This window comes from Thermobia domestica, chromosome 5 (assembly GCF_964235325.1).
Source record: "Thermobia domestica chromosome 5, izTheDome1.hap1.1, whole genome shotgun sequence".
Taxonomy (NCBI): domain Eukaryota; kingdom Metazoa; phylum Arthropoda; class Insecta; order Zygentoma; family Lepismatidae; genus Thermobia; species Thermobia domestica.
In genome coordinates, this window is record NC_137458.1 from 132,414,015 (window position 1) to 132,441,059 (window position 27,045).

Genomic DNA, 27,045 nt, shown 5'->3' on the forward strand with positions numbered 1-27,045 from the left:
AGAGATACTACAGAGTGGTATCAATTTATAATATAACATTTGTGTTTGTCTTTGAAGTAACCAATAGCCGACAGGGAGGTAATAATTTCCTAGGAAATTTTTACCCCCCTACCAAATCTTCGCATTTAAAGCCATCTTGGCTAAAGTGACTGTGTCTGTTAAGAGATACTACAGCGTAGTATCAATTTATAATATAACATTTGTGTTTGTCTTTGAAGTAACCAATAGCCGACAGGGAGGTAATAATTTCCTAGGAAATTTTTACCCACCTACCAAATCTTTGCATTTAAAGCCATCTTGGCTAAAGTGACTGTGTCTGTTAAGAGATACTACAGAGTGGTATCAATTTATAATATAACATTTGTGTTTGTCTTTGAAGTAACCAATAGCCGACAGGGAGGTAATAATTCCCTAGAAAATTTTTACCCCCTACCAAATCTTCGCATTTAAAGCCATCTTGGCCAAAGTGACTGTGTCTGTTAAGAGATACTACAGAGTGGTATCAATTTATAATATAACATTTGAGTTTGTCTTTGAAGTAACCAATAGCCGACAGGGAGGTAATAATTTCCTAGGAAATTTTTACCCCCCTACCAAATCTTCGGATTTAAAGCCATCTTCGCTAAATTGACTGTGTCTGTTTAGAGATACTACAGAGTGGTATCAATTTATAATATAACATTTGTGTTTGTCTTTGAAGTAACCAATAGCCGACAGGGAAGTTATAATTTCCTAGGAAATTTTTACCCCCCTACCAAATCTTCGGATTTAAAGCCATCTTGGCCAAAGTGACTGTGTCTGTTAAGAGATACTACAGAGTGGTATCAATTTATAATATAACATTTGTGTTTGTCTTTGAAGTAACCAATAGCCGACAGGGAAGTTATAATTTCCTAGGAAATTTTTACCCCCTACCAAATCTTCGGATTTAAAGCCATCTTGGCTAAAGTGACTGTGTCTGTTAAGAGATACTACAGACAGGTATCAATTTATAATATAACATTTTAGTTTGTCTTTGAAGAAACCAATAGCCGACTGGGAGGTAATAATTTCCTAGGAAATTTTTACCCCCCTACCAAATCTTCGGATTTAAAGCCATCTTGGCTAAAGTGACTGTGTCTGTTAAGAGATACTACAGACAGGTATCAATTTATAATATAACATTTGAGTTTGTCTTTGAAGTAATCAATAGCCGACAGGGAGGTAATAATTTCCTAGGAAATTTTTACCCCCCTACCAAATCTTCGGATTTAAAGCCATCTTGGCTAAAGTGACTGTGTCTGTTAAGAGATACTACAGACAGGTATCAATTTATAATATAACATTTGTGTTTGTCTTTGAAGTAACCAATAGCCGACAGGGAGGTAATAATTTCCTAGGAAATTTTTACCCCCCTACCAAATCTTCGGATTTAAAGCCATCTTGGCTAAAGTGACTGTGTCTGTTAAGAGATACTAGAGAGTGGTATCAATTTATAATATAACATTTGTGTTTGTCTTTGGAGTAACCAATAGCCGACAGGGAGGTAATAATTTCCTAGGAAATTTTTACCCCCCTACCAAATCTTCGGATTTAAAGCCATCTTGGCTAAAGTGACTGTGTCTGTTAAGAGATACTACAGCGTAGTATCAATTTATAATATAACATTTGTGTTTGTCTTTGAAGTAACCAATAGCTGACAGGGAGGTAATAATTTCCTAGGAAATTTTTACCCACCTACCAAATCTTTGCATTTAAAGCCATCTTGGCTAAAGTGACTGTGTCTGTTAAGAGATACTACAGAGTGGTATCAATTTATAGTATAACATTTGAGTTTGTCTTTGAAGTAATCAATAGCCGACAGGGAGGTAATAATTTCCTAGGAAATTTTTACCCCCATACCAAATCTTCGAATTTAAAGCCATCTTGGCTAAAGTGACTGTGTCTGTTAAGAGATACTACAGAGTGGTATCAATTTATAATGTAACATTTGAGTTTGTCTTTGAAGTAACCAATAACCGACAGGGAGGTAATAATTTCCTAGGAAATTTTTACCCCCCTACCAAATCTTCGGATTTAAAGCCATCTTGGCCAAAGTGACTGTGTCTGTTAAGAGATACTACATAGTGGTATCAATTTATAATATAACATTTGAGTTTGTCTTTGAAGTAACCAATAACCGACAGGGAGGTAATAATTTCCTAGGAAATTTTTACCCCCCTACCAAATCTTCGGATTTAAAGCCATCTTGGCCAAAGTGACTGTGTCTGTTAAGAGATACTACAGAGTGGTATCAATTTATAATGTAACATTTGAGTTTGTCTTTGAAGTAACCAATAACCGACAGGGAGGTAATAATTTCCTAGGAAATTTTTACCCCCCTACCAAATCTTCGGATTTAAAGCCATCTTGGCTAAAGTGACTGTGTCTGTTAAGAGATACTACATAGTGGTATCAATTTATGATATAACATTTGAGTTTGTCTTTGAAGTAACCAATAGCCGACAGGGAGGTAATAATTTCCTAGGAAATTTTTACCCCCCTACCAAATCTTCGGATTTAAAGCCATCTTGGCCAAAGTGACTGTGTCTGTTAAGAGATACTACAGAGTGGTATCAATTTATAATATAACATTTGAGTTTGTCTTTGAAGTAACCAATAACCGACAGGGAGGTAATAATTTCCTAGGAAATTTTTACCCCCCTACCAAATCTTCGGATTTAAAGCCATCTTGACCAAAGTGAGTGCATACACTGAGAGATCACATTCAATTATATGAATTTTTAATGTGACTTTTGACTTTTCCTTTGAAGTTACCAGAAACCGACAAGGGGGTAAAGATTTCCAGGGGGTAAAATTTTCCAGGGGGTAAAACTTTCCAGGGGGTAAAACTTTCCAGGGGGTAAAAAATCCCTGTGACACCGTCCATCCGACTGGGATAAAAAAAAAAAAAAAAAAAAAAAGTCAACAACTACTTAATAGACCACAATCAATTTTGGCCAGGGTGTAGAGGATCAAAGATTAGAAATCAAGTTCGTTGATAGGTGATCCATTCATCAAAAGTTAATTTTCGATTTTAATGTTGATCACTTATAGCGCAAAAGCGGTAATAGATAGCAAAACGATTCTTTTCCTGCAAATCGATTAAGCGTGTCAATAATATGTTTCATATTTATCCTTAGCTCTTTATAAAACCGGAAGAGAGAGAAATCCGCTGCAACTTTCAGTTTCAACATTGATTTACATAGAGCAAAACGATGAAGGATAGTGTTAAGCTTTTTTTTTTTTTTTCAGAATCTATTTAGCGTTCAAGTATAGACATCATGTTTTCTCTTAACACTCTATTCAAAGCGGAAGTGGAAGTAACCAACCATTTCCGGTTTTAACGTTGATTGGTATAGAGTAAGAACGGTAATAGATAGTAAGAGGCTGTTTTCAGCAGTCAATGAAGCTTCCCAGGAATATATTCCATATCAAATCTAATTCCTGTACTAAAACTGGAGGTGGTAGAAATCTACTACAATTTCAGTTGCAATCTTAACTGAGAAATATCACGTCATACAAACCAAACTCCTTCATGTGATGTATACGTGACTCTGCTCGTTGTTTCTATTATGCTAGTTTTTGTTATGCATATTCTTAACTGACCCATACTTTTAAGGATGAAATGTACATTGTTCTTCGAGAACTTAATGACTGAATTTTCACTATATTTGCTTTCAATTTTGAGTATATAAGGGGCTGCGGTGGCTCGGTGGTAGAGCGTTCACCCCTGATGCTTGGGGTCCCGGGTTCGATCCCAGCCCCCGCCAAGTGAACTTTGTGGTGGACAAACACCGTGTGCGTGGGTTTCTTCGGGGTTCTCCCGTTTTCTCCCACTTTCTTCATTCGACCATTTCATTCATTACTCATCATCACCATCTACTTTAACCTAAGCGGCATAACCGTGGAACGTAAAACTCAAAGATTTCATTTCATTTAGATTTTCAATCTTAAGTATTTTGCAAGACCCTTCTTAAAGAACATAAAGCGTCACTAATTGAATAAAAAAAATATTGCAATCGGTTTTAGAGCAGAAATGAACAATATCAATCCAAAATGCAGTATTTCATATATATTTAACTAATATTAAGATAAGAATTTATACAGTTCTTACAATATGTTGCTATAAGAATTCTGCCATCTGGAAGGAGCAGAATATTGTACATTTGATTGTTAACAATAGACTTCTGGATATATAGCATCTAAAAACACTAAAAAATATTTTTTTGTGTAATTTCAGGAAACATGCTCTCTGTCATGCATCAGATATTATCATGTGTGGATTGCCAAAAGCAAGGAAAAAAGTATTTCTCCATATTCACCTCATTTACACAATTATTTGTGCTTAATCCTTATGTTCAACATTCCGATCTCATAAAAGAAACAAAGTATGTGCTGGACATTTTCGAGAAACAAGTAATCCTTACTCTTAATGCCCTGTACTGCATTGTTATCAATGTGCATATTATAAACAAAGAATAATAATAAAGTATTAAGTTCTTTGTAAAGAAAAAAAATATGTATGTTACAAATATCCTAATGTTCAGCCTCAGCATTATTAAACAAATATATAAGCGAAGATGAATTATAAACATAATTTATTATGAAGATAAATATATTTCCATATATATATAATATATATATTTTGTGACATGTACAGGGTTTTGGCAGTTCAAAGCAAGTTTTATCAATACAAAAAGAAAAATATATTCCCATACGTTTCATTTCACAGCAAAAGCAACCTCAAAGAAATAGTAACAAGGTCGTTGGTGCATATTCATTTTGGATTTCTTATTGTGTTATAATATTAGAAAACTAGTTCAGCTGGGATTTTTTTAAAGTACATTTATGAAACTTGTTCTTTTATTCATATTTGTAACGAATGTGTTTAAATTCGATATGTAACATGTCCAACCATAATGTTTACAAGTGTAATTTAATGTTTGGAGAAATGTTGCTTGTATTACAAAAAAATAAATAAATAAATACATTTCGAAAAAAAAAATCTTTTTCGAAAAGAAAACTATAAACAGTATTTGGTGCTTGCTGTGAATATAACATTGTTCTAAATGTGTGTGTCAAAAAAATAAAACAAAGTATGTATAACGTTGGAAATGTTTCAGTTCTTAAAAAAAAAAAGTAAAGTGAGATTATAAAGTACATTCACACTTTTTAATGTTTTCGGTACCATTGTAATCTAAAAAGAAGACCAAAACAAAATGGTGGAGGTATTGTTGTTTATGCAGAGAACTATATTATCTTCCATAAAGATAGGCCTTATGGAAGATATATGTGTATATATATATCTTCCTTTATTCCAACAGAAATCAACAGAGAACAGTATGTTGTAGTGTATGTTTGAACATGTGTGTTATAGTTTCACATCGCAAGTTGAAGTGCATTGTGATTAAAAGACAGCACCAGTTAGGAAATAGGCAAATAGATTGATTGTTTTACATGTTACAAAAATATTTTTGTTTTTAGCATAAGAGAAAGAAGTAACAAAAAAATATGTTTTCATATATATCATATAAATATATCTATATATGGTTATCTCCTTTCAATAACATAAAGTGATATGATAATGTGTAACTTCAGTTGTTAAATATTTCATTATTATAACTATCATGAAGATTATTATTATTATTGCTAGAATCATATCAAAACTGTCTCTTTGAATTGTTTCTTATATTCAAATTCTTCGTCAGTTTTTACGTTGTTTCTTATTATTAAGATTTGTATATATAATTGAATGTATAGTATTTACATGTTACAACAGTGGAGTTGGAGAACATTTGAAGAAAAAAAAAAGGAAGATCTCTTCCAATTATTAAAACAAGAATATTGTTAAAAAGAAAACAACTTACCAAACAAACATAGGATTTATTTTATGTTCTTCGTACACTATGCTTTGTCAAATATTTTCAGAATTTGACCATGTTCCTTTTCACCCCCATCCCGCCCCTGCGCGTTGCCTTTATCCTTCCTGTTTATCGTGCTCTGTAATTATATAAATAAGAGAAGCTGTGATGAGTAGAAGATGGCAAAGGAAGGACAGAACTGAATCTTAAAAACTAAACTAAATAATTAGAACTGTTTCGTTTGAATTCCAGCTGTTTTGTTCGATAAGTTTCCGATGTGTTAAATGAACAATAGACTTTGTCTAAAAGCAAAGATAAAAAAAGGAAGATAAAGAACATTGAAAGAAAGGAAATATATGTATGTGTGGTATACTTCTGTGTGTGTATTAGCTGTAAATGAGTTAAGTACATTTGCGCGTGCGTGTGTGTGTATCCGAGTGTAAGTGAACTGTAAAAAATCTGTATATGTGGATATGCGCTGAAAGGCAGTTTAAGTAATCAGAAAGATATATATATATATATAATATAGATATACCCTGATCCTTCTTTTGTTCTGTTGCAAATAGTGTAAAATAATCCAACTCTGTATGAACGAGTGTAGTTCTTTCGTGTCTAGTCTCATTGTAATCTAGTCCATTGGAAAATGAAAAATCACAACAGAGTTCATATTGCCACAGTATACTCAGCATTCTGCCTAGGCCCTGGTTTTTTTGTGATTAAAATGGAAATAAAAAGGGTTGTACAATATTACAAGTTGTTCTATTTTCATTTTCAACTCCTTCTATTAAATTCCTTCAAAAATTTAATAATTTTAATAATTACAAAATGAGTAATTAAAATTATGTAGGCGCATGAGAGAATGATTCAAATTAAGAAAGAATTGACTACTTACCAATAAATCCTCCCGTGAGGAAATTAGGAACTCTCCATACGTTTTGGAACAACAAGCTAGCTCCGTCTTTAGTGGTAAGGCAACAAAGATATTTTGTTGATCCATTAAATAAGTCAGGTATTTATCGTGCTCACTGGGAATGTGACTCCTCATATATAGAACAAACGAAACGCAATATCAATACCCGAATTAAAGAACATATTAGACAATCAAAAACGTCACAAGAAGAGGGCATGTTGGGATTGGGCTTCATAGAAAGCAGGTTAATGTAATAGGTTCAGCAAAAACAAAGAAACAACCTTAAATAATCTTTCTTTATTCATAAGTATAAACCAGCTTTAAATTTGGATTTGGCAACATAGATAGAATCTGGTCAACCTATAGCTCGTCCAGAGTTAAGTCTGTACTGTGGTTGCTTATGGGCTTTTACTTCTGCGTACTTACCCCCTTAAAGAGAACCGATTTCACTACTGTAGTTTATCTTAAAAAATGTTAAATATTTACCGACGATAGAAAAATAATTTTCGTAACATCTCTTTTCCTTATAAAGTATTTAATTAGCTTTTAATGGCTAGTTTTTGTTTTTTAAACTCAAAGGGGGAAGACACGATAAGCGTAACGGCTGCTAAAACGTTGCCGGTGCATTTTCACGAGACTAAAAGTGTCTGCTCAAAGATACCGTTGCCAACTGACGAGAAATTTCACCGTAGTGTCAACCTACATTCGTGCGCTCATTAGTATTGTCACTTCCACTGATTTCAAGTACGAAAAAAAGGTAGCTAAAAAGGAATGAAAGTACGGCCAGAGAGAATTGAATGAAATTTTTCTGATTTTAAGAAAAAGTAAAATTTTACTTCCATCTCCTTTTCTTTCTCCATCTCCTTTTCCATCTCCTTTTTTTTTCTATCTCAACTAAAGAAAAATATTTTCATCAGAAAAGGAAAGAGCGGAAAAGTTGTTGTAGCTTAACGCGAGATTCGAACAAGTTATGTCCCCACCGGGAATCGAACCCAGGACCCTTTGATTACAAGGCTGCGAGCGTAACCACTCATCCACGGGGGCACTCTGAATAAAAAGGCAGTAATAATTTCAGGGGATGGTCTGCGGGATGTTTTTTCAAGTACTTCAGTTTTATTAGGTTTATTATTATTATTATTATTATTATTATTATTATTATTATTATTATTATTATTATTATTATTATTATTATTATTAAACCAAGCTACAGGCATAATCCATATCTTTCCATAACTATTAACTTATTAAGTATAAACGCTAAGTGTAAAACTTCTTAGGCCAAACACTGATTCATGAAGTGTTTCTCGGAACATCTGAGTTCGATTATTAATTATATATAGGCCTATGTATTCCTCGTCGGGAAGGAAATATCAGCGAGAATTGCTACAGGACGCATTTCATATTTCTTTTATCTTTCATGCATTGAAATTTCTTTAGGAGTTCATAACTGACTATGATTTCTGTTGGGTTTCATAATAACATTGGTGTCTCACCTACACCAGGAAATATGCAGACTGTTTGGTGTGGTGGGTGGGGCTAATAGCTTACCTACTGTATCATCTATTGTCGCACTAGATGACTCATGTCAAATTCCAAACGAAATTCTTCTCTGTTGTGTCTTTGCTATTGTGCAGTGTGTGTCGGAGCGTGGCCTCTGAGCATTCGGCATTTTGTTGATTGTGTTTATTTACGTACTGTGCTGTTCTGGGAACAAAATCGATCGTGTTTGTGTGCATAGGTGCGTGAGTGTGTGTTAATATATATAAAATGGAAGAAGTTACAGCCAGCACCTCTTTTAAGCGTAACAGTGGTCAAGTGTTGAAGAGCAAAGAAATGGCCATTGTTATGAACGTGTTCAATTATTTAAAGAAGAAAAACCCGGATAAAAGTATAAGTTGGGTCGCGAGTGCAACAGCTGAAGCCACGAAAACTTCCAGGACAACTGTTTTCAAAATTCGAAGCGAGTTATCACGTGGACCTTTAGTAACACCGAACAAGAAGCGATTAAGAAAGAAAATTGCAAAGAACAGTCGGTTTGTAAAATATAATGAATTTGTTAGGAGTGCGATCAGACAAAAGTCCATGAGTTCTGCTTTAGAAATTTGCCACCAACAGTCAATTCCGTTCTCAAACAGGTAAATTCAGATCCCGATTTGCCGAACTTTAAAAGATCCACGTTCCACGTACTTCTAAAAGAGCTTGAATTTGTTTATGAGAAAAGACAGAGTAAGGCCATGCTTATAGAGAGAGAGGATATTGTGTCGTTGCGTCACAAATATCTACGGCAAATAAGAAAATTTCGAAATCAAAATAGAAACATAGTATACATGGACGAATCGTGGGTAAATATTGGGATAGCCGTGGATAAAGAGTGGAAAGACAAAACAATTAAAACAGCAAAACAAGCTTTTATGTATGGACTTTCTTGCGGACTTAAACATCCGACAGGTCGTGGGCCGCGATATGCCTTGGTTCATGCTGGCAACGAACAGGGTTTCGTAGCTGGGGCAAAATTGTTTTTCTTGTGTAAGAAAAATACGGCTGACGCTCATGATGAAATGGATGGAGATTTGTTTGAGGAATACTTCCGGAATCAGTTACTCACAAATCTTCCTCCAGGGTCAGTTATCGTAATGGACAATGCATCCTATCATAGTCGCCGTAAGGAGCCACTGCCAACCAAATCTTGGAAGAAAGACGACATGCGACAGTGGTTAGCCTTACATAATATTGAGTATGATGAGGATATGTTAAAGAAAGATTTGATGGATCTAATAAGCATTCATCGCCCTAAATATGAAAAATATAAGACTGACGAATGGGCTAAAGAATTAGGACACACTGTTCTCCGATTACTCCCTTATCACTGTGAGCTCAATCCTATTGAACTCGTGTGGTCTCAAGTAAAACACTACGTTGGGGCAAATAATACAACATTCAAAGTTAAAGACGTTGAAAATTTAATTCATGAAGCGTTTGAGCGTGTAACAACAGAAAATTGGCAGAACTACGTCAGGCATGTGGTAAACATCGAAAGTGATATGTGGAAAGCAGATGAGCTGCAAGATGATGTTGAGCCGTTGATTATTCATTTGGGTGAAGACTCCTCTGAAGAAGAATCGTCTGAAATTTTCGATGATGATGATGATGATGGTGATGATGATGATGATATGGAAGGAATTGATTTTTTGGAGTGCGATTGATTCAATGTGGTAAGTTGTTTATTATTATTATTATTATTATTATTTATTAATCGTTGTGGTGTGGATTTCTTTTTTTACTACGTGAGTTGGCAACATCAGTCGACAGTATAATAGAACGCGATCTGTTCTGCATTTGTTTTTAATGCTCAACTTGGCATCGCTGTTCCCATAAGACCAACAGTCCACTCTTATACATCAAAGGTAAAGCTTATCCAGAGTTATTTTGGATCTGGCAATAGTGACGAAACATAGACATCGCGCTTCCTTCAACTCAGCTAATTCTTTCGCACTGTGCTCTGCTCGTGGTATTTTAGTACCCTTCACATGATACTTAAGTATCCTTCATGTGATATTTATTCATTCTGGTGTATGTATTTCTCTCTCTACACCTTTCTTCTCTCCATTATTATTTTCGATACCTTACCACTGAAGACGAAACTAGCTTGCTGTTCCGAAACGTGTGAAGAGTTTCTATTTTCCCCGTAGGAGGGTTTACTGGTAAGGAACTAATTTTTTGTTAATAAAAAAATAAGTAATTTACTAAGATTTGATGCTTTTAATTTGCTAATGTTCGGAAAGTCTGGAACGCTGCTAGTTTTAGTATAGTAACCTGGGAGAGACTCAAATTCCCCAGAAGAAACATTCATTGCTTGTAATTATAAAACTTAAGAAGTTGCTATCATTGCTGTAGTAAAAGCACGCATTTTGTTTCGTTCTAATCGTGTATCAGACAGTCTTAGTAGGCTTAGTTTTTTGAGGAGACTTTCTCAACTGAGAGCGTATCTTTCATCGGTATTACTAAGTTCGTTATAAGATCATGTTCCTGGTACCTATACGTCAGAACTTCTAAAGAATGTGTTGGTAAAAAGTATTTTTTTATTTTCCTTGTACAAAAATAAGTTTATTGGATTTCTAGATACCCGAAACAAGAAATTTACACCATCATTCTTTAAACTATCTAGATTTTTACCAGTTTCACTTCCCTCAATAGCCGCCTCTGTTAAAAACTTTTTTCAAGTTAGTTGACCGAACTAAGTTTCAAGTTTCATCGAACATTGTATTTGCGCACTTTGCATTTTATTCGTATCCCATGGTTGTCAAGTTTTGCGTATGTCAGTGTTTTATCACTTAATTTGGTTGTTTTATATTATTTAATTGCGAAAAATGCTTGGTATGAAAACGGTAGATTTAGAAAATCGTTGCATAACTCTTTGATAAACTCCTTCCTGTATCGTTTATTATTTGCTCAATCCTGTATATTTTCTTATTTGTAGAGAGAAATTCTAACAAAAAGTTGTTTTTTGTTGTCATTTCCTTCTACAAATCGTAATATAAATAGAACTAAAGAAAATCACTAAAACAGGAGTCGAAAAATCTCTCTTTTAGTATGCCGTGCCCATTAAATGCACTGTGCAAGCCCAGGGCAGATAGCACAGTAACACTCTCTAGCTTGTTTTTCTATTAAATATATCGAACTTAGTTTAAAAAAAAAAAAAAAAAAAAAAAAGTATAATAGTGCTACTCGTTTCATCAGTGATGTCATTAATTACAAAGTAATTAATTTAAACTTCTGAATCTACAAAATCGTAATCACTTGTTAACATTCTCTATTGGTAAGAGCAATTTAACGAATCATATAGGTTATTCACATTTTAAAAAAATGTAGTAATCATGCTGATGCTTATTACATGCATGTTTATTAGACGTTTCTTTTTGTGTTTTGTATCTTCTTTTTCCCACATTTTTATTTTTTCTTCTTTTTCTAATTTCTAGGTGTACATTGTAATCTGATCATCATATTGTAAAACTAAAAGTTCACCTTTACAGTACTACTAAAAAGGACGTAAAATTGAAAATTAAAGTACAGATAATTCTGACAGTCTCTAATCAAATACCAATGTTTTCGTAGTCTTTATATGTGAGGAACATGAATTCATGAAGAATATAGTGAAAACATTTTATCTCTACTTTCATTTCAGCTTACAAAAGTTGAGTTAGATTAATTAAAGAAAATAAAATGATAGTGTCTTAAAACGATAGATACTGTGTATTGTAAGAAAAATACAAATATAAGAAAATTAAAACAAACCCTTTTAGTGCAGCATTTCAAGTAAGTGATAATTTGTTGACTTACGAATTACTTAAAATCAAATCACTTCATATAAATCAGTCTGAATGTGCAGATGGCCTAGATAGATGCGTCAATCAGGGCTGTGGAGTTCAGAAGGTTGTTTCTGTTCATAAATAACAGGAGGTTGGCCTACAAGGTCATCAATGAGACAGTAAGCGTTAATAATGATATTAAATATGTAGTGAGAGAGATGTTGATATGATGATAAACCTTCCGTATAGGCGTTCATTGTAGAGTGTAAGCAAGTTGGAATGCATGACGTTCTAGTACTTATAGTTGTTCATAGAATTTTCGAGTCGCTGAGAGCTAAGCTAAATGACCGTGAACAATAGCTGGTCTAACGAAGACTTTGTACATGTAAGGAAGCAGTTTGGTGTTCAATCTCCACGTAGCGCCTTTAAGATGAAGTAAATTTATGCAACGGCGGATGTTTCGTTCCAAGATCCGAAGATGGGCGTTCCATTTAAGGTGTCTGTCGAACGTAACACAAAACTATTTTAAGGTATGTTATAGCGTAAGACGTGAACTCATAGGAGAAATGTTGCGTTAAGGATTTCGTGTGGGACAGAATTTGGGCTTCTTTAGGCCGAATAAGGTCATCTGAGTGTTCGTGGGATTTAGTTTGTTTCCACTTACGATACTACCTTATGAGAATGTCTAAGGCAAGTTGAAGGACGAGATTGATTTGAACAACGGAGAATCCAAGTGCTAGATAAACTGTCGTCGACAAATTGGAGTACATGAACTGGAAAAATGAAGATCCATTGCCAAACCCATAACTAGAGTATTTACGCAGTTCTCACTAATGCCTATTGCTACACTCGATCCTCGTTTTTGTAATAACTATTAGAAAGGCTAGCTAAAAGTTAAGTATTTATGAGATCGTATTCAGTATAATATGTATAGAGAGAGCGGGTGGTGGTGATTTCTATTGAGTATCATGTGTGATACGACACTAAAATTAATGATCACAACAATAAAGTGCGTTAAACTTGCTTCTTTGAGTGGCTACATCCTCTGGTAGAACAGGCAAAGAAATGCTATGATGAAGACAAAGCTCTGTGCATTATATGTACGGATGGCTATGATACATTCAACGTTCGGGATTGTAGTTACCTGAATTGCTTTCCCTTTCATATATTGCAAGGAGATGGCCCAGAGGAGGCTAACTATAACTGAGGGTAGCAGAAATCTGATCTAAGAGTTTGGCGATGATAGGATGAGATGCAACTATCTAGTATGTAATGGAACTGGTTAGTTGCGATACAGATGATCCACTAGAGAGGCATTGATGTATGATGATAAGCTTCCGCTTTTGGGGTTTGTTGATGTAGCAATTGGCAGTATGTAACGCAATTGGAGGCGTTCATAGGTTTGTTGATTTAGTGAGAGCCAAACTAAAGATCGTATGTCACAGCTGAATGGATCAGAGCTTTACAAGTTTGGAATTTAAGTCCCAGGTTGTTTCTTTCAAGTTACGAGACAGATTAAGACGACGGTGTATATTTGTCTCGAGAGCGGTCAAATGAGTTCATCATGAGAGGTATAGTCAAGATACGTAGACTCAAAATATTTGACACTATTTTGTAGTGAGATTTCCGATCGTAGCACCATATTGGGAAGACTCTCAGGATTTCATGAGGAACAATACTTACTTTCTTTAAAAACTAAAAAGTATCTTTTGTGTTCTGATTGGGTTGGATTTGAGTTTCCATTACAAGCACCAGCTGATAAATTTATCTACTGCTGATCGTAATTGAGTAGTAATGTAGTCAACAGAGAAGCTTAGAGCGAGATAGGCTGTATCATCAGCGAACTATAAAGTATGAATTGAATGTGACACGAAAAGCATACCGGTGACGTATAAGATGTAGAGGAGTGGAAATAGAACGAATCCTTGTGGTACTCCGGCTCATAATGAAATTTATGTGATTGTCCCTAATTGATTTGTATAAATCCTTAGCGTTGATAAAGGAAATTCGCTAGCACTCTCACGTAATGACTTGGTAAAAGGCATTTACATGTTAGCCCTCATGCCAGACGGTATCAAAGACTCTCTATGTCAAGTAAATAGGCACAGATGGAAGATCCTTATTATAATGGTTCACTGAGATCATTAGTAGCAAAGGACAGTCCAAATCCTGCTTGATTAAGAGGAAGTATATGACGTTGTGGAAGATAAATATGGAACATTTTAACCATAACTTTTCCCAATGCTTTACTGAAGATGGTAGTGAAGCTAATGGGTCTGTAGGAAATAACTGATGTGGGATCTTTCTGTGATTTTACGAAGACTGAGTTTAGCAAGTTTCCACGGGCTAGGGAAGTATCCTGTTGTACGCATGTGTAATGCGCCTCTATTTTATAGCTGAACCGCAGCGCATTACACACTATTTTGTAAGTTTGGTGATACGTATTTTGGTCCGCATCTTATGATTTAAAAAACTATTTTTTTTTCCGAAGCGAAATAAATAACTAAACCAAATAGTTTATTGATTCAAGAAGTTGATTCGAGGTATAAAGTGTTTATAAATACGCACATTTAATAGTTTCCTGTGGATGTAATTTGAAAAATAATAATACCAGGTAACAAGTAGAAATAAGTAATTGTTTGGTTTGTGGCAAAGGAGATAAACAAACATGAAGTATTAATTCCAGGTTTGGTTGGAGAAGACTACTTTCTCTCTCTCTCTCTCTCTCTCCCTAAACCATGTGCCTTGAGAGCTGAATATAGGTACGTTTTGTTTTCTTGTTCAATGACTCATTAACTAAATCAAAGTCGCTTTGTTACCCCCTTTTTAACATCCTAGATAGTCAATGAATAATTCCTAGAAGTATGGCGTTTCTCCTCCTTCCCTAAACGGGAATTTAGGCTCGTCACTTATAACCAAATGATGTACTCTAAGATATAAAACTGGATTAAATTACTTCAAAATTTTGTGTGTACAATGTAATCCTCAAATTAGTTAACGTATTCACTTCAAAATGTATGTATTAGATCACTAATACTATTTTTCTATTACTAGCATCAATTACGCGCTTCGCTTGGTTAAATTGAGAAAAAAATAGTAATACGATCCGTTAGTCAGTCGCTTTTTACTATTACTAATGCGCTCTTTGATGTCGGTCATTGTCGATTATTTTTATATATCCCCCTCCCCTCCCCATGTTGCAGAGCACGGTCTCGGAAGTGACATTGTTTATCTCAGCGACCCCGAAAACTATCTCCTCCTCCCCTATGTTGCGGGACTGAATTTGGATTTAAACAGCATCAGAAGTGTCATTGTTCATTACAGTAACCCCAAAAATTATAGATTCGACACCAATATCGGTCATTTTCGATTTTTTTAAAAATGTCTCTCCTCTTTCCTTAAGTTACACCGTTAAAGTAATATGACAAAAACCCTCTCAGGTTCGAACTTCATCTAGGTTGAAAATTTGATCGAGATGGGTTGGGTGGTTCAAGAGCTAAGTTTTAATTATTTTTATATATCTCCCCCTCCCATCCCTCTCCCCTGAGTTCTGCCGTCAAAATGAAATAATGATAAACATCTCAGGTCCGAACTTCATCTATGTTATAAAATTTGATCCAGATTGATCGTTTGGTTCAAGAGTTATTAAGTTTTATTTATTTTTAACCCCTCCACCCCCTTCCTAAGTTCTATCGTCAAAATAAATAAATACTATCCCAGGCCCGAATTTAATCTATGTTAAAAATTTGATTTAGATCGGTCGAGTGATTCAAGAGTGATGAAGTCACAAAGGCAGTTACTTTCATTTTTATTTTTTACATATTTCTCCTCCTTTCCCTCCCTTACGTGCACCGTAAAAGTGAAATGATAAAAAAATATCCCACGCCCGAACCTCTTCTATGTTGAAAATTTGATCGAAATCGGTCGGGTTGTTCAAGAATTAAGTTTTATTTCATTTATATATATATCTTCTCTCCCCTAAGTTATACCGAAAGTGATATGATAAAAACCATCCCAGATCCGAACCTCATGTTGAAAATTTGATTCAGATCGGTCAGGTGGTTTAACTGTGATGAAGTCACAAAGACAGTCACTTTTATTTTTTTTATTTTTATTTTTATTTTTTTTTTACATATAGATCCTCCCCTACGTTGCACCGTAAAAGTGAAATGACAAAAACATCTCAGGCCCGAACCTCATCTATGTTGAAAATTTGATTGAGATCGGACAGGTAGTTCGAGAGTTATTAAGTTTAATTCATTTTCATATATTTCCCCTCTTCCTCTTCCCCCTCCCCTAAGATCTACCGTCAAAGTGAAATGATAGATAACTTTCCAGGTTCGAATCTCATCTACGTTGAAAATTTGATTGAGATCGATAGGATAGTTCAAGAGTTACTAACTCACGAATATAGTCACTTTTATTTTTATATATATTGATTTTTGTATATCTCCCTCTCCTCTCCCTTCCCAATGTTGTTTCGTCAAAGTGAAATTATTAAAAAAAAAAAGTCCCAGGCACAAACCTAATCTATTTTGAAAATTTGATCAAGATTGGTCTTTTGGTTCAATAGTTAAGTTTTGTTTATTTTTTTATCTCCCCCTCCCCTAAGGTCTACCGTCAAAATTAATAGTTAAAAATACTCCCAGGAGAGAACTGCATCTACGTCAAAAATTTGATTGAAAGCGGTCGGCGGTTCAAGAGATTAAGAGCTACAAACATAGTCACTTTCAATTTTATAATATAGATTATATGATTGCTTATTACTGAATGTATAAAATGGAATTTTCAAAATCTAAAAATTTATCAATTACTGTACAATTTTTGAATGAATTTACTTAACGCGGATCGGATGACAACAAACTGCAACAGGGAGATTAGAAGTTTCAGATTATATGTACGTCGCTATATATATATATATATATATATATATATATATATATATATATATATATATATATATATATCTTTATCTAAAATAGTAACAATATATAATTAATATGTTTATTATGGTACAAAGAAATGAAATGTTCATGAAATGAATTATTAATTAAATGGATAATTATGTCATTAAGTAAAAGAGAATATAAAACTACAAATATATATATAAGGAGCTTATTCAAATCAACGTTATGAAACTAATAACCACATACTTAACCTTACTCCGAAAGATTCCCTCCTCTGATGCATCCATGGTTATCCTGCTAACTTGGAAAAGAGAATTAAATATAATTAGTAATATTTATATAAGACACATATTTATACCTTAATTTCTATATTACTAGTGTTTTACAACTGGAAATTCAACTAAACTTTAAAAAAAACGTGATTTAACAGTACGAGTATAAAGCTATAGCGATGTACTTCAATACTGCGGAACACCATAAGAATTTAACGGGTTTCTTCCTCAAAATGACTGGAATAATTTATCCAATTCACGAGAATAGCGTAACGAAGTCCTTCACTGTAACTGTATGATCTATATTAATTGTAGTAAAAGGTTTTCCTATTTGATGATAAACAAATTTCAATTCAATTGTGGTTTTTGAGTTTTATTTTCAGTTGATAGTAAATTGAGGTCAAATATTCAGCTAAAATATTACGTGAAGGTTTTATCTGCTGTCTGTGATTGTGAAAATCCCCAAGATGTTACCTCTTATGTCACCTAAAACCTTTTATTATTCTGTTCGATTTTCTCAAGCCATAACGCGCGATGGTGGCGACCCTTTGTCATGGGCCAAAACTTGGCCCAGTCCTCGCGAGGGAAATTTTAGATATCTCATCGCAGGACTGTGCTCACAACTGAAGAGATGATCTAACTCGAAAACCTGACAACTGTTTTGTGTGTTGTTGTATTGCAGAGAAATTTAGATCCAATATAACATTTAAAGACGTTTATCTGCAAATGAATACGGCAGCAGTTTAACAGTTACGAAAGAGCTTGTACGTTTGTATACAACTTCATTTAAATTACAACACTGTGTAGTCCTATGTGGCAGAACAGAGAGGTAGTACGTTTTATAGACTTATTACAGATGGTGGTATAGAGAAGGGCAGGCAGCATATGAAATATAGAGAGTGCCTGCGAAAGTTGACGATATCTGATGAAGTCTGCTCCGGATGAGGTATTGCGTCTGTATATCCTCAGGTGTGATTGGTATTAGAAGTTCGTGGGCATCATTGAGTGGAACGCCAAACGGGATTGTAGTGAGTACTGATATGGATTTCCCTATAATTCTATATGTTGATGAGAAAAATGCTCAAAGATTAGAATTAAGTGGGGTGTAAAGACGATTTCAAAGTCGTTGCAAATGCTGTTGCTTTGTCATTATCGGTTATGGGAGTCGAATCATTAACTAAACGAGAATATCAGATGTTTAAACAAGTTCCAGAATTTCGTCGGATATCGCTCGTTTTGGAGATTATTACAAGAGTTGCGCTAGGTAAGACGTTTCTTTATTTTTACTGAAACTACACTGTGAGTAAACTAGTAAAACAGTATTCAAATGACATTAATTTTCTCTTTTATGCATACATTTACTACACTTTTTCATTAAGCATGAAATGGTCACGATAAGCGATTGTGGGGAAACTTATAAAACAATATGTAGAACACCAAAATCATGAATCTCCACTTGTACTGGAATTATGCACTATCGCCTAATAGAAACCATCTGAAACATTATCTGTTTCAAATAGTGTTGCCACGAGACGAGACGAGACGAGACTTCAGGCTGTCTCGTCTCGTCTCGTGCAAAGCATGTCTCGTCTCGAAAAAATGTGCTCGTCCCGTCTCGTGTCTCGTGTCTCGTCTCGAGAGGTTCTGACACGTCTCGTCTCGTCTCGTTTGTCTCGTAAAAATATAGCAGCATACCATGGGAACCAAAGTAAAATGTAGCAAGGTGCACCATGCTAATTAAGATACAACTAACAAGGGAAGAGAGGGAGATTATATATCGAAGTGGAAGATGGTTTATATACCAATCGAAAGCACTAATGACCCCTATTACAAAACTGTAATAAAAATTTTCCGAATGCATATACTGTGCGAGTTATATGAATATACAGGGTGTCAGAAAATCCATTTCCACCCCTTGAAATCGCAAACGATGAGACAGATGCCGAAACTGGAAAACACGTGTTTGATCATTATAAAAGTACAATGTATCAAAGCAAACATTGTTGTTTCAGGGCCACCCGCAGAGTCCCAGGCGGGATCCAACTCAAAAATTACAAAAGGTAAGGGGGTCAAGTAGTATATCGTTCGAAACTTCTTGGGAAATTAAAGAAGACGAACAAGTCCCAACTCTCTAAAATCACCCTGTGCAAAATGGCGGCCGGTCAAACTGTCAGCAAAAAAGTCATTGTAGAGTCTATGGCCACCATCCAAAGAAAGAAAAAAAAACTGAAACGGTAAGACAGATGTCAAAAAAGAAAAAGATGTGTGTCATCTTTTCAAAAGTACAATGATTGAAAGTAAAAATATTTGTCCCAGGGTCCTCCACAAGGTTCCAGACGGGGTCCTACTCAAAATTTTCAAATGGCAAATATGGTCAAATAAAGCTGTTGAGAAATAAAAGAACACGGAACAAGTCTCGATCCTGTAAAATTACCCTGTGTAAAATGGCGGCCGGTCAAAATATACATCTTCATTTCGATTTTCTGAGCACGTTCACTTTCCATTTTGCAATCGGCACTTGTTTTCATTCTGAGGCATTTGTACGTATTTACTCTTCCTGGTGCAAGGAATTCTTTCGTTTGAATCATTTTATAATTGATAAACCAGATAACGAGCATAAGTACCACTGTTGTGCAGTCATAAACATAAATAAGTAGAGGTAAGTCTTTACTTCTGATGGCTCCAACCTCTACTTATTTATGTTCGTGGAAGTACATTATATGTTAACTAGTCAGTTCTATACTCAAAGATGTCAAATGTTGTCGTTTCTTTTCTTTATGTCTTAATTTGCTTTTATTTTATTATTTTTTTCTTTATTTAGATATTATTGGGCTCAAAGAGCAGAATCTCACAGTAGGGGCATTTCCTTTCTTTCCGTTGAGTACAAGAATTAAAGTGAAAATAAACTAAAACCCGGTTACAGAAAGAACAACTAAAATGCAAGATGTTTGCACAGCATTATCGTAGAGCGTCGCTTTCATTTAATAACAGCTTTAAAGGATGTGCTACTTGACCTCCCTTGCCATTTGAACAATTTGAGTATGACCCCGCCTGGGACATTGTGGAGGACCCTGAGACAAATATTTTTACTTCCAATCATTGTACTTTTGAAATGATGACACACATGTTTTCCTGTTTTGACATCTGCCTCACCGTTTCAGGATTTTTTGGGGGTGGCCATCGAGTTTACAATGACGTTTTTGCTGACAGTTTGACCGGCCGCCATTTTGCACAAGGTAATTTTAGAGTATTGAGACTTGTTCCGTCTTCTTTCATTTCCCAAGAAGTTTCGAACGATATGCTACTTGACCCCCTTACCTTTTGTAATTTTTGAGTTGGACCCCGCCCAGTACACTGCGGGTGGCCTTGTGACAAGAATTTTTGCTTTGATACATTGTACTTTTAAAATGATTAAACACATGTTTTCCAGTTTTGGCATCTGTCTTATCGTTTGCGATTTCAAGGGGTGGTAACGGATTATCTGGACATTCCATATATCCATATAACCCGCATAGTATATGCATTCGGAAAATTTTTATTACAGTTTTGTAATAGGCGTCATTAGTGCTTTCGATTGGTATATAAACCATCTTCCACTTCGATATATAATCTCCCTCTCTTCCCTTGTAAGTTACAAGTATTACCCAGAACACACAAGACAAGAAATGTAACGGTAGCTACACTGTGAAGCCTTCACCTCTGGTGTATGTGGTAGTCGGTTCGATCTCGGTTAGTGCCATGTGAGCTTTGTGGTGGACAAACATTGAATGTGTGTGGGGACCGCGGTGGCTCAATGGTAGAGCGTTCACCTCTGGTGCTTGGGGTCTCGGGTTCGATCCCAGCCCCGCCAAGTGAACTTTGTGGTGGACAAACACCGTGTGCGTGGGTTTTCTCAGGGTTCTCCCGTTTCCTCCCACTTTCTTCATTCCACCATTTCATTCATTACTCATCATCACTGTCTCCTTTAGCCTAACCGACATAACCGTGGGACGTAAAACTCAAAGATTTCATTTTATTTCATTTCATTTTTTGAATGTGTGTGTTTTCTCGAAAGTTGTCTAGTATCCTACCACTTTCTTCATTCCACTAATTTTCCCATCATCATCCATTCGGCCAAAGTTGCCTAAAGGTCTTAAAATAAATTCAAATAAGCTCACAAGGCAAGGGCAAATAGTTTACAAGATAATATATTTCTGCTGTTAGTTGTCTGAGGCCTCTCGACCCTGGCTTTTTTTTTTTTAACATTTTAAAACATTGAAATTTATTTGGAAAGATATATAGATAAATAGAGAGAGAGATATGTGTGTACACTTTGATTTCATATATTCCAGCCTTTAGGTTTCACAGTGTTAACCCATAACAATGCAAAAACTACTTTCCATTTTAGCATATTTAGATTTGTTGCTATTATTATTATTATTTTTTTAAAAAAAGCTCGGAACCAAATAATTTTATTGAGTAATGGAAAGTATTTGATTGAAATTTTATATGTTACTGCACACTAAGCTCTACTTAAAGTGCCATAGTAATGGGAGCTGAACGACACATCGGACGAAAGAATGCTTGGGGCTAGTCTTCACCTCCATGGTTCAAATATGTTCCCATAACCTCGGGGTGTGTGCTACTATGTGGTGCTTGCCCCGTTTGTGTAACAAACTCATGACAGTACAGCCAGATTAGCTAATGGCTAAAAAAAAAAAAAAAAAAAGTTGATTTTTGGGTGGCCATTTTGGATTAAAGTTCCTTATATTGTCGTGATCTATTCGCAATCATACAACGTACATCTTCATACCAAGCCGAGCGGTCTGCGGCGATAGACCATCGGCTTGAAGGCCCCGGGTTGAGTCCCGGAAGGGTCATGTGTATGGATTTTAACAACATTTGTTTCTTCGTACTGTGTCAGGGGTGGGTGGGAATCGTACGGGATAAAAGGATTTCAGTCTGAAAAAAATGGAGAGAATATCCTCCCCAGGATACTTTCATGGGAGTAAGGAATTAGTAAAAATATAGGATATACATTTTATAGCAGGTTTAAAAATATGGTTTGGGTATCCTATTTCTTTTCTGTTAATTATGTTCTTCAATGTTCGAATTTTGATCATTCTCATGATATTTTCTGCTTTCAACGGAGTTCCATGAATATTATACCAAATGTTCTTTACACTTATCAAGTTCGAGAGGTTTTATGCGCCTGTAAGAAACAATTTCTGAAGATATTTCAGGTCCTAATGAATATTATTCACTAGGAAAGGGAAGTATTCCCCTCCTCTCAACATGGAAGCAGAGGGCAATTTCGCACTCTGGTCAGATCAAACATTTCCGCGTAACAAAACGAAGGTCCCGCTGTAAAACTTCTTTACCTAAAGTGTTGTTATTAGTATCATAAATTTGCTAAAAGCAAACACTTTCAAGGGTTCGTCGATAATATCATTGCTTCCTTTGTCGTCCGCCCGCCTTCAAAACGAAGAGGTGAATTTTACAACATGACTGCTGTATAATAAGTGAGCGAAGTGTGTGTGTATGTGTGTGTGTGTGTGTGTGTGTGTGTGTGTGTGTGAGAGAGAGAGAGAGAGAGAGAGAGAGGAAGAGAGAGAGGGAGAGAAGACAAAATTTTAGTTGCAAGATGACACTTCAATTGCCGTTTTCGGTTCATATAGCAAAAAGAATACTGCCACCAGAGAATAAAGACAAGTGTAGACCTTACCCAGTTTTCAAATTGAATAGATGGTGGTGGTAGTTCGGTTTCTTGACCTTGTAAAAATCTTCCCTGTCTTTGATTTTGTTTGTCATCATTCCAGCCAGAAATAAAAAAAAAAAAAATGAGAATTCCTCAGTTTACAGCAAGGGGAATTGGGGACAAGACATTAAGGATGATATTCCTGGACGCTCATGTATCACGATTGTTTCATTCCATAGACAGAGGACACTTTTCTATGAAGGCTTTTCAACATGTTTTGTCACAAAGGGGATTTTTCTTTTGCAATCTATATGACCACTGGCAATTTCAATCTTGGCCATTCCTGCCACCGTTTTCATTTTCGTGACACGAGACGAGACGAGACATTTCACGAGACGTCCCGTCTCGTCTCGTTTTCGAGACGAGACAAGTAGTCTGTCTTGTCTCGTGTCTCGTCTAAGAGGGTTCTGTCCCGTCTCGTTTACGAGACGAGACGAGACCAGACACGAGAAATGTCTCGTCTCGTGGCAACACTAGTTTCAAAAGCAGCGTTCAAAAATTAATTCCGAAATATGGTGTTATTATGAGTAGAATCAAACCATCGAGCAACAATATTTCTCATGTAGAGCTGTAGCATGTCACTCGCAGTTTGTACGTTTATAGAAAACGCTCAGTAAACACTACACCAGAAAACAGTGGCGTATTTAAGTGGGGCTTCCGGGTTTAAGTCCCCCTCCGAAATCCCACTTACTATAGTAAAGTAAATGAAATATCTTGCAGGATTTTGATCCTGACTTTCACAGTGTCCGAAAATTTGAGCAATCCGAATTTTGAAACATCAGAACTTCTTAATTATAAGTGCGAATGCAATGAAACTGCTACCCACGAAAAACCTACCTATGTAGATATTCTTGAAATATAAACCATGGAGTTCAACATTCGTCCTCATAAATGCCAGAAACATAGGATATTTTTTTCTTTGTTTACGAAACGTGAAAAGTCACGAATTGGAGACAATTGGTCTCGACAGTGTTTGTGGATAAATGAGAATGGTAGCGGATAGAGTGATGAGTGGGAATGTATCGTTCTGAAACAAGAACGACACATTGACACCAAGTGTAGACATATCACGGTCGTGTTAATGGAGTGACCTAAAAAACACGTTTACTGGCGTTATGGCATAATATGGCAACATTGGAGGTATCAGACGGTGTCAATACATGTGCTTAGCTACCGCCTATCCTACGGATAGATTGTTACAAGCAAACAAGGTACTTGCGAAGCATTGGGGAAGTCATTGTTAGGGCAGCCAAATTATTACTTTTGGGCCATTCCGTTAAATCACCTAATTTTAAAACATGACCATGCTTCAATGTCTCAGATTCTCTTCAAAATTTTTTCATACATAAATACCTATGAAATTATGCTAAATTATTTTTTTTCCGATTTTTTGGATGAGAAATGGTCCGGGGAGAAATTTTAAAAAAATGTGAATTTTGCTTCAATTTCACTTTCCGGCACTCAGCGTCATATGGAACTAAATTACCATAACTTCGTTACTTTTAAAGTTATTGAGCTCATCCAGGTGTCAAATGAAAGCTTAATTTTTGCTCTTTCAGTAGATGTTAATAAACTTGCAAAAGGTTACACTGTCAAACATTAATGGACATACAAAGCAAACTTTTAGGGTTTTTACAAATTGTGCCATTTCTCAAAAGTTACAACTATCTAACTTTTGAAACTTTTTTTTGTACATTCATCTTAACACGTACATGGTATGGTTAAAAAATAGAGTGTTTTTTGTATAAAGTTTTAAGTTTTGTTATAAGTTGTCATTGCTCGTAAGTTACAACTATGAAACTTTTCAAACTATTTTAATAGAATCATCTTAGCACATACATGATACGGTTAAAAAAATAAAAAGGGTACTTTTGGATTTTTTTTGTTTGTATTTTACATATATGGGAATATACAGTTTTAAGTTTTATTACAAATTGTGTCATTGCTTGTAAGTTACAATTATGAAACTTTTGAAACTTTTAAAATAGAATCACCTTAGCCCATACATGATATGGTTAAAAAATAAAAGGGTGCTTTTGGTATTTTTGTAATAATAATAATAATAATAATTATTATTATTATTATCATTATTATTTTGGTATTTTACATGTACGGAAAAATACATTCTGTAACGTCTTGCAAAATTTGGGATTTGCATCGGAAGGCAAACAATGAAACAAGTAATTAGAACTGCTATGCTAGCAACTACAGCAGTATTATGCAGATTATAGCGAATTTTACTTGCTATCGATGCAAATCTCCGTGCAGTTTTATTATACGGATCCATAGCATAAGTTAGGGATACAAATAACCACTCGCCCGGGGCGAGTATTTAATATCATATCGAAGATAAGTAAATGATTTCTATTGTGGGATGTGGGCTAGTAGCTTTTTTCTTGGGCTAGTAAAATTTTGTTGCTTATTTGTATCCCTGGCATAAGTAGTAGTAGTAGTAGTAGTAGTAGTAGGGACGGGTCACAAGTTCCGCAGGGGTTTGTTGGGTTCTGTTCTCGACATAAAATGGGTAAATTAAAGACTTCCCCAAAATTTTCCGTCCATTTTACAATCTGTGGATCCGCATAGTAAAACTGCACCACTTCCTCTACGAAATGAGACCCTTGAATAGTTTAATTTTGTAAGAAACAGCAAGATCGTGCAGCAATAGATTAGAAACTGACAGCAGAGACTGTAAGAAATTTCCAAAATCCCCTTGGGTTATCTCTGAAATCTGTCTCCTTCTTCATCGCCGTACTTCTCTCAACCTTACCACTTGCTTAATCTGATATAAGGGTCATGTAGGTATCCTTGGGAATTCTCTAGCTGACGCAGCTGGCTGATTTGGATCCCTTCACGACACTCCCATTGATCTTTCAGTCTCACCTATTGACATTTTCCCCCTACTTACTACACTTCACTATCAACGCTGGACAGATTATAATGCTTCTTGTACAAAGGTACGTTGGTGCTGGCACTATCCTTGTTCTCTCTGTTTCCCATCTTGATTCCTTCCTCACACTCTCCCTCCCTCCTACCTCCATTTTTTACTCCACAACAGACTTCACACTCTTTATACACCTCAACCTTATTTCTTCTTCGAAAACGCACTACTTCTTTGCAATTGTGGACTCGACACTGACACCATCAATCCTCTCATTTTCTCATGTCCTCTCTATCAGCAAGATCATCTGACATTTCTTGCAATTCTCCATAAATTTCTTGGTTCTGGTCCCTCTAATGTCGATTCGTTAGTTTTCACCCTATCTCCACTTGTTCTTCACGCCTATTTTATATATTTACAACGACCTACGTTATTTCGCATCTTGTAATCATCTCTAAAGGTTCATCTCATTCTTACATCTTTTTCTTTTGAAATTACCGCCTATCGATCGGTCTTCGCGGAAGATCGATCTTCGCTGAGGAAGAAGATGCAGCAGCAGTGATGTCAACTTCTGTTCTAGCCTAATTGGACAGGTATTGAACCATACAAATCTACGAAATGCTAATAGCCTTAAATATAGCTTACTTTATGAAACTCTTTTGCCAGTTTTGGCTTTTTTATTAGCCGTTAAATTCTAAAAATACTTTTTCTTTGAAGATAAAGTGTAGTTTTTAAAAATTACCGTATTTGTCATGATATATTATTGTATTAATTGATTTTTCTAGACAGAGACCGCCTTATGCGGAGTCGTTTTGACGTATGATTAGCGTCATACTAAAGGCTTGACTACTGCAGGAAACATGTTAATCGATCTCTTTAGTATAGCACTAATCACGCTTCAGAACGATTCTACATAAGGCCCAGGGTGTTTTATTACGCAACAAACTTTTGTTTTTAATTCTTCTTCTCTCTCCCAACCTACAGATTTACAACTATTTAAAAATACTTATCGATTCAGAAATAATTTTAATATCGCTTCCGTAACAGCCCCGTTTGCTACTTTTTAATTATTTTAGTTTTCGAATATCATTGCAAGGATGAAAGTTTTTAAATACAAATTTAGTAAACTGCTCGGTTCTTCAAACCACAGAGA

The 27,045-nt window shown here is 35.4% G+C and overlaps 1 protein-coding gene and 1 long non-coding RNA gene across 14 annotated transcripts in view; one reads left to right on the top strand and one right to left on the bottom strand.

The window, feature by feature from the left end:
- LOC145686136 (synaptotagmin 1-like) overlaps window positions 1-6,629 on the top strand; it is a 473,180-nt gene extending 466,551 nt beyond the window's left edge. For 3 of the 4 annotated variants that reach the window (XM_081759121.1, XM_081759123.1, XM_081759122.1), the window contains exon 13: window positions 4,262-6,629. The gene's annotated coding sequence lies outside the window, so the exon portion shown is untranslated. The remainder of the gene's footprint in view (window positions 1-4,261) is intronic. The other variant, XR_014131519.1, reaches the window with a different exon arrangement.
- The window catches only part of LOC145686138 (uncharacterized), a 208,653-nt gene that overhangs the window by 73,821 nt on the left and 107,787 nt on the right, over window positions 1-27,045 (bottom strand). For 3 of the 10 annotated variants that reach the window (XR_014131528.1, XR_014131524.1, XR_014131525.1), the window contains exon 2: window positions 17,252-17,306. The exons of 1 other annotated variant lie outside the window; for it this stretch is intronic. This is a non-coding gene — a long non-coding RNA (uncharacterized LOC145686138). Of the gene's footprint in view, window positions 1-5,888; window positions 6,022-17,251; window positions 17,307-27,045 lie in introns of those variants that run through there. 6 more of the 10 variants (XR_014131523.1, XR_014131521.1, XR_014131522.1 and 3 more) reach the window with 4 other exon arrangements.